This window comes from Apium graveolens, chromosome 2, assembly GCF_009905375.1.
Source record: "Apium graveolens cultivar Ventura chromosome 2, ASM990537v1, whole genome shotgun sequence".
Taxonomy (NCBI): domain Eukaryota; kingdom Viridiplantae; phylum Streptophyta; class Magnoliopsida; order Apiales; family Apiaceae; genus Apium; species Apium graveolens.
In genome coordinates, this window is record NC_133648.1 from 218982296 (window position 1) to 218991581 (window position 9286).

Genomic DNA, 9286 nt, shown 5'->3' on the forward strand with positions numbered 1-9286 from the left:
AGTAAAAGAACCCATCGAATCAGTCTAGGCTTCGAGTCCTTCTTCGAGACGAGATAGCGAATCGCAGCGTGATCAGTGAAAATAGTCACCTTTGTCCCAAACAAATAAGATCGAAACTTCTCAAAACCATAGACAATAGCCAATACCTCTTTCTCAGTAGTAGTATAGTTCAGTTGAGCACCATTGAGGGTCTTACTAGCATAGTAGACCACATGAAATATGTTTTTCTTTCTCTGCCCAAAAACTGCTCTAACTGCATAGTCACTTGCATCGCACATCATTTCAAAATGTTCATCCCAATTAGGTGCAGTTATGATTGGTACCGTGATTAAACTCTTCTTTAAGATCTCAAAAGTAGCAAGGCACTCATCATCAAACTTGAGAGGGACATCTTTCTCTAGAAGATTGCACAAGGGTTTAGAGATTTTTAAGAAGTCCTTGGTGAACCGCCTATAGAAACCCGCATGACCAAGAAATTTGCGGACTCGCTTAACAGAAATTGGTGGAGGAAGGTTTTCGATAACCCCCACCATGACTTTATCCATCTCGAGACCCTTACTAGAGACCTTATGCCCAAGAATAATTCCCTATTGCACCATAAAATGACATTTCTCCCAGTTAAGAACCAGATTGGTCTCAACACACCTTTTAAGAACGGCACCAAGATGTTGCAAGCACTCGTCAAAAGAATCACCAAACACAGAGAAATTGTCCATAAACATCTCCAAATTCTGACCAATCATATCAAAGAAAATTGCCATCATACATCTCTGAAATATGGCAGGTGCACCACACAAATCAAAGAAAATTCTTCTGAAGGAAAAAGTCCCAAACAGATAAGTGAAAGTAGTCTTTTCCTGATCTTCTGGAGCAATGCAAATATGATTATGGCATGAATAGCCATCCAGAAGACAATAGTACTCATGCCCAGCCAATCTATCAAGTATCTGATCAATAAATGAAAAAGGGAAGTGATCCTTCCTTGTGGCCTTGTTCAGCTTCCTGTAATCCATGCAAACTCTCCACCCCGTGACTGTTCGAGTAGGAATGAGCTCATTTTTTTCATTAGCAACAACAGTGATTCCTCCTTTCTTCGGCACATAATGAACTGGACTCACCCAAGGATAGATTATCCCTGTATCTAGCCATTTGAGGATTTCTTTCTTCACAACTTCTTTCATGATCGGATTAAGCCTTCTCTGTTGTTCAACAGTAGGCTTGCTACCTTTCTCTAGCAGAATTTTATGCATACAGTAAGAAGGGCTGATTCTCTTAATATATGCTATAGTCCATTCAATTGCCGAGTTGAACTCTCTCAGAATTCTTAAGAGCTTTTCCTCATCACTACTTGAAAGGTCAGATGGAATAATAACAGGCAAAGTAGATGCATCACCTAAAAAAACATACCTTAAGTGTTCAGGGAAAGGTTTAAGCTTGAGAGTAGGAGCTTCCTCAACAGATGGCTTGAGGCGCTTTGGAGCTTTGTTCAACTCCTCCAATCCAAGAGATTCAAACGGCATATCCAGCCTTCGCTTCCAAGGAAAAGCATTCAAATACTGCAACTGTTCATCACCTTCTTCATATTCACTATCTGAATTCCCTAACAAGGCCTTCTCTAAGGCATTAGATCTTAACATTTGATCAAGTTCTGAAGTAACCACATAATCGACCAACTCCACTTTTATGCACTCCTCATTATCAGTAGGGAATTTCATGGCATTGAAAACATTGAACGTCACATCCTGATCTAACACTCGCATAGTGAGCTCACCCTTCTGTACATCTATCAAGGTTCGGCCACTAGCCAAGAAAGGTCTTCCCAAGATTATGTGAATCTTCTTATCCTTCTCGAAATCAAGAATTACAAAATCAGCAGGAAAGATGAGTTTGTCCACCTTGACCAAGACATCCTCCATAATGCGTCATGGATATGTAATAGAACGATCGGCCAACTGCAAGGTCATATAAGTAGGCCTTGGATTAGGTAAGTCCAACTTCTTGAAGATTGACAAGGGCATCAGATTAATGCTAGCTCCCAAGTCACATAAGTATTTGTCAAATGACACTTTTCCAATGGTACAAGGAATAGTAAAGCTTCCAGGATCTTTAAGCTTCAGAGGCAACTTCCGTTGCAGCACAGCACTGCATTCCTCCGTGAGAGCAACCGTCTCTAAGTCATCAAGCTTCACTTTCTGAGAGAGAATACTTTTCATAAACTTCGCATAACTAGGCATCTATTCAAGAGCTTCATCGAAAGGTATGTTGATATGAAGTTTCTTGAACACCTCTAGAAACTTCTCAAACTACTTATCCAGCTTTTTCTTCTACAGTCACTTACGAAAAGGAGGTGGAGGATATGTCTGTTTCTCCCCTCTATTACCGTCAAGAGGAGTGTATTCCACAGTAGTCTTCCTTGATTCCACTTTTGCTTCCTTCTGCACTTCTTCCTCCACCACAGCTTCATCTCCCGAAACTTAAGATTTTTCGGGATTTGCAACTTTCCTAGACCGGAATATAATTGCCTTAACCAGCTTTTTTGCTTTCTTCTTGACTGGCACTTAAGTGTCACTAGGGAGTGTACCAGGTTGTCAGTTTAGCAAAGTATTTACAATTTTCCCAATTTGATTCTCCAGGGTCTTGATATAAACTGCTTGGCTTTTGCACATGAGCCACAACTCCTCTAATTCAGATATTTCATTAGATTGTTGTAGTTGGAGTTGTTGTCTTGGTGCATATTGCGGTTGCTGAAAACCAGGATGGTTGTATTATTTTGCTACATACTGTTGATAAGGCTGTTGCACCGTATTCTGAGTATTTCTCCAGCTGAAGCTAGGATGATTGCGGTTGTTGGGATGATAGGTGGCTGGAACTGGCTGCTGCGATCTCTGAAAGTTGCTCACAAACTGAGCCGATTTACTAGAAATAGCACACTACTCTGTCTCATGGGCATTAGCACAAAGCTCACAAACATTAGTGATTTGATTCACTCCATAATTAGCCAAAGAATCCACCTTCATTGTCAAGGCCTTAAGTTGAGCACCTACAACAGTAGCTACATCCACCTCCAGAATTTCTGCTACCTGGCCTTGAGGTAGTCTCTGAGTTGGGTTCTGGTATTCATTGGCAGCCATCAACTCAATCAAATCATAAGCTTCATCATAGCTTTTAGCCCATAAGGCTCCTCCTGATGCTGCATCAAGCATGGGTTTAGAAGTAGCACCCAATCTATTATAAAAGCAGTTAATGATCATCCAGTCAGGCATCCCATGGTGAGGAAACTTTCTAAGCATCTCTTTGTAGCGATCCCAAACCTCACATAAAGATTCTCCAGATTGTTGAGAAAATTGAGTAAGTACGTTTCTGATTGCAGCAGTCTTCGCCATATGAAAGAATTTAGTTAGAAACTTTTGAGCAAGATCCTCTCATTTGGTGATAGACTTTGGTGGTAGGGAGTGTAACCAGCACTTAGCTTTATCCCGCAGAGAGAATGGGAAAAGCCTCAACTTAATAGCATCTTCAGAAACTCAATTGAACTTGAAAGTGTCGCAGATCTCGATGAAATCTCTGATGTGCATGTTAGGGTCTTCTGTCGGATAACCACAAAACTGAACTGAGTTTTGTATCATCTGAATCATGCTCGACTTGATCTCAAAGGTGTTAGCCGTGATGGCTGGTCTGACAATACTAGAATGAATATCATTAATCTTAAGGTGAGAGTAATCCATCAAAGCCTTCGTATTCGCTTCTGGTTCTCCCATTGCAATAAGAGCTTCTTCTTCAACTTTCTCCTCAACAAGAACTTTTTCAAAAATAACCTTAGCTACTACAACTTCTTCCACAACTCGATTATGTGTTCTCTTACGAGACCGAGAACGCGTAGGCATACACGCTCGCTAGAGTACCTGAAACACGACAAGGAAACAAGTAAATAACAATGTGCGAGTCAATGAACTTTAACGACCACTGATGACAAACACATAAACTAAAAATTAACACTGAGTCCCCGGCAGGGCCGCCAAAACTTGTTAGGACAAAAACACGTGCTAATATTCACACAAGTATACGCGATCTCAAGTAATATAAAATCAATTCTAGTTCATTCCCATAAATACTGGTTTAGGTTAATTTCAATCAATGCAGTTATGCAACAATGGTATGGTTATTATTCAATGCTAAGATGAATAAAAAATTTTGATTGTTTATAACTAAGATTATTAACTAACATGCAATTAACTACGAGAATTAAAAGGTTGATTTATTTATATAACACAAACATGGGATTCCAACTTCATTACTACTTCATTCAATAGCCTTTTTGCTCTTAACCTTAGCATCCAATGGTGATGATACTAATCAGATAACACGAAACTAGTAAATGCCAATTTTCGTTGGACGAATACCCTACTACCAAACATCCACAAAAGAGATAGAAGCTGAATAGACACCACTTATATTGAGACCCTACATGTCTATAGAATTTAACAACATAACGGTTTAATGTACAAGTTATCTATCGTGATTATATAGGGCAAGTAAGATAGTTAAAATTACCTACGAATCATGCATATCAATTTCATGAACCTATGCTAGCATGGCAAGTTCTAAACCCCTATATTTATTGTCGCTTTAATAGAGATTATCACACTATCTTATTAGTTCGCGATGCTCATAAGATGAATAAGCACAACCAATACTAGAATATCATACAATCACCACACACTAAGGTATCAAAATAAATTAACTAAAGAAATCCATAAGTAAATCCGTTGGAACCCCACGATAATGATTAGCCCATAACGGAACTCATCATCACCTTGGGTTCCGATGAAAGCATGGTATAAAAAACTAGGTCTTTATAAAATGAATAATAAACAAAGTACGTATCCAGAATATTAGGTTCAACAAAACAAGAAACGAGCATCCAAGATTACAACTCAAAACAAAGAATCACAAGAATAAACTATATTTCTTCTCCTTCATTGTATTTGTGTTATAGGTCTTCTTGATGTCTTCTCCTTAAGCTCTATTGCGTCTCATTATAAAAAACGACCTTAAGTTATCATTATATAGCAGCCTTGATCAGCAGAGAAGCCCAGAAATCAATCTTCTATTCAAAACAGGATTCTTGAAACCCGACCTGGCGCGGCCGCGCGCTTCACCATCGCGAGCGCGCTGACATTCTGTTCACCGGCGCGGGCGCGCGCTACTACAGCGCGGGCGCGCTGACCTTCTGATAAAAACTCTGATTTCTGTTTTTTTGCTGGTTTAAGATGGCGATCCACGAGCTTACTTCCTGGACACATTCCTAGCACCAATTTAGCACCGAAACAATGCTAAATCTCCTTGATCCCTGTTATATGCTTGGAATGCAAAAACACAACAAAACAAATAAAAAACACAAATAACTTGAGTACAAAACATCAATCCAATCCTTTATAGAGCATTCTAAGTGGACATAAATGGCACTTAACACTCGTAGATTTGGGTGTGCTCGTAGATAGGCTCATGGTAGATCATCAAAGGTATACATTATTTTACTCCATCTGTGTTATTTTTTTCATGATAATTTCAGGAGTAGTACATATACAAGTATAGTCATCCAACTTTAATACAGCGGAAATTCATGGGCATGAATATAAATTCATGGCCATGATTTTTTTTTCTGATTTTTTAAAATAGCTCTCTTCCAACGATTCATTGGCATGAATTGACACTCATGGACATGTCACTTAAGTGGTTGGTTTATGTTTATATTTGCTATGAAATTTTTGAGATAGTCAAAACTTTATATATTATGGTTTGAAAGAGAGAAATTAAGAAGTGAATATTGTATTCATTCAAGTGTGTCCTCAAGCCTAACTTTGGCACCTATTTATAGGTGAATACATGGATGTTACAAGATATATAAAAGGCCAAAGGGCATGAGTTATATGAAATAGAAAGCCAAGAGTTCTATTCTAGAAAGCTCTAAGGACTTCCATATTATAACAGTATATACATTATTTTCAAACTTTGGGCATTGAATGTTATCTTTTGTTTTTTGCCCACAATTTTGCCCATAAAAAACACATTAAATTATTTTCTTTGCCCTTAACTTTACATATTAAAAAACTGTTCATTTGTTTTGTTCACCTTTTACATTGAACATTCTAAAGGTTATACTGGCAGAAAAAATGGTTGCATTGTTCCCAAAAGATTAGGATATAGCCTACAAGATATGCAGTGCATATGGTGTATTGCAAAAATAAAGGAAGGCAGAAGTGCGAGCTGCAAAAGTATTTCAGACGTGTCATGTAATTTAGCGTAAGCATTTGAGCACATTATTGGGGTGTTGGTCTTTTGGTTGGTTGATATTTTTCTGGTACTTGTAGTCCGTACCTGTACGTATTGTATTGCTGGTTGGTGGTTGTTGGTTGTTGGTTGATGTGGATAAGTTATGGATGAAATCTAGATGTATAAAAAATGACTTATATAATTAGGCTAGTTATTTCAAATATAAGAAGCGGTTGACATTGTCATTTGAATATTGTTAAAGTGATTGTTAACTTGATAATTTAGCTTATGAGATATATGCAACCATTATGGATGGTTTGTAATTTTACAACTTTTGTTTTATGCAGGTTCTTGTAATTTCAGAGCTTGTTAGCTTTTTTTTTTTTGGTATTTTGGTATTGTTTGCAAGTTCGATTTATAATTGGTTGATTGATCACTTTTGGTATGGTGTTAGGGCGAAAACACGCGCTATTATTCACGCAAGTATACTGATAAGTGGCGTTTTATACCACTTAGAGCGTCTTAAAATGGCTTAAATTGGTGTCTTGAAATCAAGTATTTTGTGTATTTGATGCGTTTTTCTAGTGTTTATGCATTTCAAGGTTTTAGTTGCATTTCGGGGGAGGAATCATCAAGAATAAGCCTTGGCATGTGTTCACCATTGCGAGAGGAAAGAAACGGGCAGATTACGGCGGAGAAACGGAGCGAAATCAGAATTTTTCCAGTAGAGGTCTGAGCGCCCGCTCAACATTGCTGAGCGGTCGCGCAGCAAGCTGAGCATACAAATTATTTTAGGACTTCTACTTCTGTTTGGTTTTCACTTCTATATAATCTGAGTTTTATGGGACTATTATATAAGTAGATTTGAGACGGTTTCACAAGTGTGGATTGAAGAGGATTGTGTTTTTACGCAAGGAGCGAAGGAGATAAGGAAGAAGACCGATTTAGCACACCGCAACGAAGAGGAAGCATATCTTCTTGTGATTCTTGTTTCGTTGTAACATTGGATGCTAGTTTTCTTGCTTTGAACTTATTTACTCTTGTGACGTACTCTGTTTTAATATAATTAGTTTAGTTATTATTTTCTTGTGTTTGTTTATCATGATTTCATATGAACCCATGATGACGATAAGTGCTATTATGGGCTAATCGTGATCATGGGGTTGCAACGGATTTATTATGGAATTCTTTAGTTAATTGTTTAATACTTTAGTGTGTGATGATTGCATGATATCTAGTATTGGTTGTACGTATTCGTCTTATGTGCGTCGCGGACATATAAGATAGGGTGTTAATCTCTTGTGAAGCGACGGTGGATCTTGAGATTTAGAACTTGCCATGCTAGCATAGGTTCATGTACGTTGTGCATGATTAGTGGGTAACTCTAACAGTTTTATTTGCCCTATGTAATCAAAAGGAATAACTTGTGCTTAAATCGTTGTGTTGTCAATTTCTGTAGACATATGGGAACTCAACATAATTGATGACTATTCAACTTCTATCTTAATTGTGGATGCTTGGTAGAATGGTATTAGTACAATGAAAGTTGGCTTTTATCAGTTTCGTGTTATTCGATTAATATCATCACTGTCACATGCTAAAGGTAATAACAATGGCTATAGAAGGAAGTAATAATGAAGTTGTGATCTCATGAGTGTTTTATTATTGATAAATTAAAGTGTTAGTTAAGTGATTAATTAAGTAGTTAATTATAGTTAATATTTAATCAACAATTTTAAGTGTTAGTATCTTAACATTGAGAAGTAATCATACATTGGTGAGTGAGTTTAATTAGACAATAATTTAGTCTGAGTCTCTGAGGGAACGAACTAGAAAGTATTCTATATTACTTGCGAACGCGTATACTTGCGTGAATATTGGTGCGTGTTTTCGCCCTAACAAGTTTTTGGCGCCGCTGCCGGGGACTCGGCGTATTTGTTTAGTTTATGTACTTACCATCATTGGTCATTAGGACTCAGTGATTAGGACGTAGTAGTTACTTATTTTTTCCGGTTGTGTTTCAGGTACTTTAGCAAGCGTTTATGCAAACTCGTTCTCGTGCTCGCAAGAGGACTTTAGATACAGCTGAGGAGACAGACGAAGTTCTTAATATTCCGGAGAAGTTAGATTTTGAGGATTCGGATTCAGGAACTGAGCAGAAAGAACCAGTAAATATGGGAGATCGTATTGTTCAAGCTGATCCAACTCTTATGGATTTTTCTCGGCCTAAAATTGATGACATTCAGTCAAGCATCCTTCATCCGGCTATTCAAGCTAACACCTTTGAAATCAAGTCGGGCACTATTCAGATGGTGCAGAATTCTGTTTCTTTTGGAGGAGCGGCAACTGAAGACCCCAACATGCACATAAGGAATTTTGTCGAGATCTGCAACACTTTTAAGTATAATGGCGTGACTGATGAGGCTATCAAGTTGAGGCTTTTCCCATTCTCACTGAGGGACAAGGCTAAAGACTGGTTACATTCTGAACCAGCTGGGTCCATCACTACGTGGCAAGATCTTGCGCAAAAGTTTCTGGTGAAGTTTTATCTGATGGCAAAGACTGCTGCTATGAGGAGTGCTCTTACTCAGTTTGCGCAGCAACCTACAGAATCTATGTGCGAGGCTTGGGAACGCTACAAGGAAATGTTGAGGAAATGTCCACATCATGGAATGCCGAATTGGATGGTGATCACTGGTTTCTATAATGGTTTGGGGGCCCAATCTCGGCCCATGCTCGATGCAGCAGCTGGAGGCGCCTTATGGGCTAAAAGCTATACTGAGGCGTATAATCTTATAGAGACGATGGCTGCAAATGAGCATCAAAACCCAACTCAGAGGATGACGTCAGGCAAGGTAGCGGGTATTCTGGAAGTTGATGCAGCCACCGCTATTGCAGCCCAGCTCCAAGCGCTATCAATGAAGGTTGATTCTCTGGCTACGTATGGAGTTAATCAAATAGCTATGGTTTGTGAGCTTTGTGTAGGTTATCATGCTACGGATCAGTGTTCTCT

The 9286-nt window shown here is 38.5% G+C and overlaps 2 non-coding genes across 2 annotated transcripts; one reads left to right on the forward strand and one right to left on the reverse strand.

Annotated features, from left to right (window-relative positions):
• Positions 1-3261: 3261 nt before the first annotated feature.
• On the forward strand, positions 3262-3368 carry LOC141709211 (small nucleolar RNA R71). The gene has a single exon (XR_012569799.1). It is a non-coding gene; the product is annotated as a small nucleolar RNA R71 (small nucleolar RNA).
• Positions 3369-8840: 5472 nt separating this feature from the next.
• On the reverse strand, positions 8841-8947 carry LOC141709678 (small nucleolar RNA R71). Its single transcript, XR_012570243.1, has one exon. It is a non-coding gene; the product is annotated as a small nucleolar RNA R71 (small nucleolar RNA).
• Positions 8948-9286: the final 339 nt, after the last annotated feature.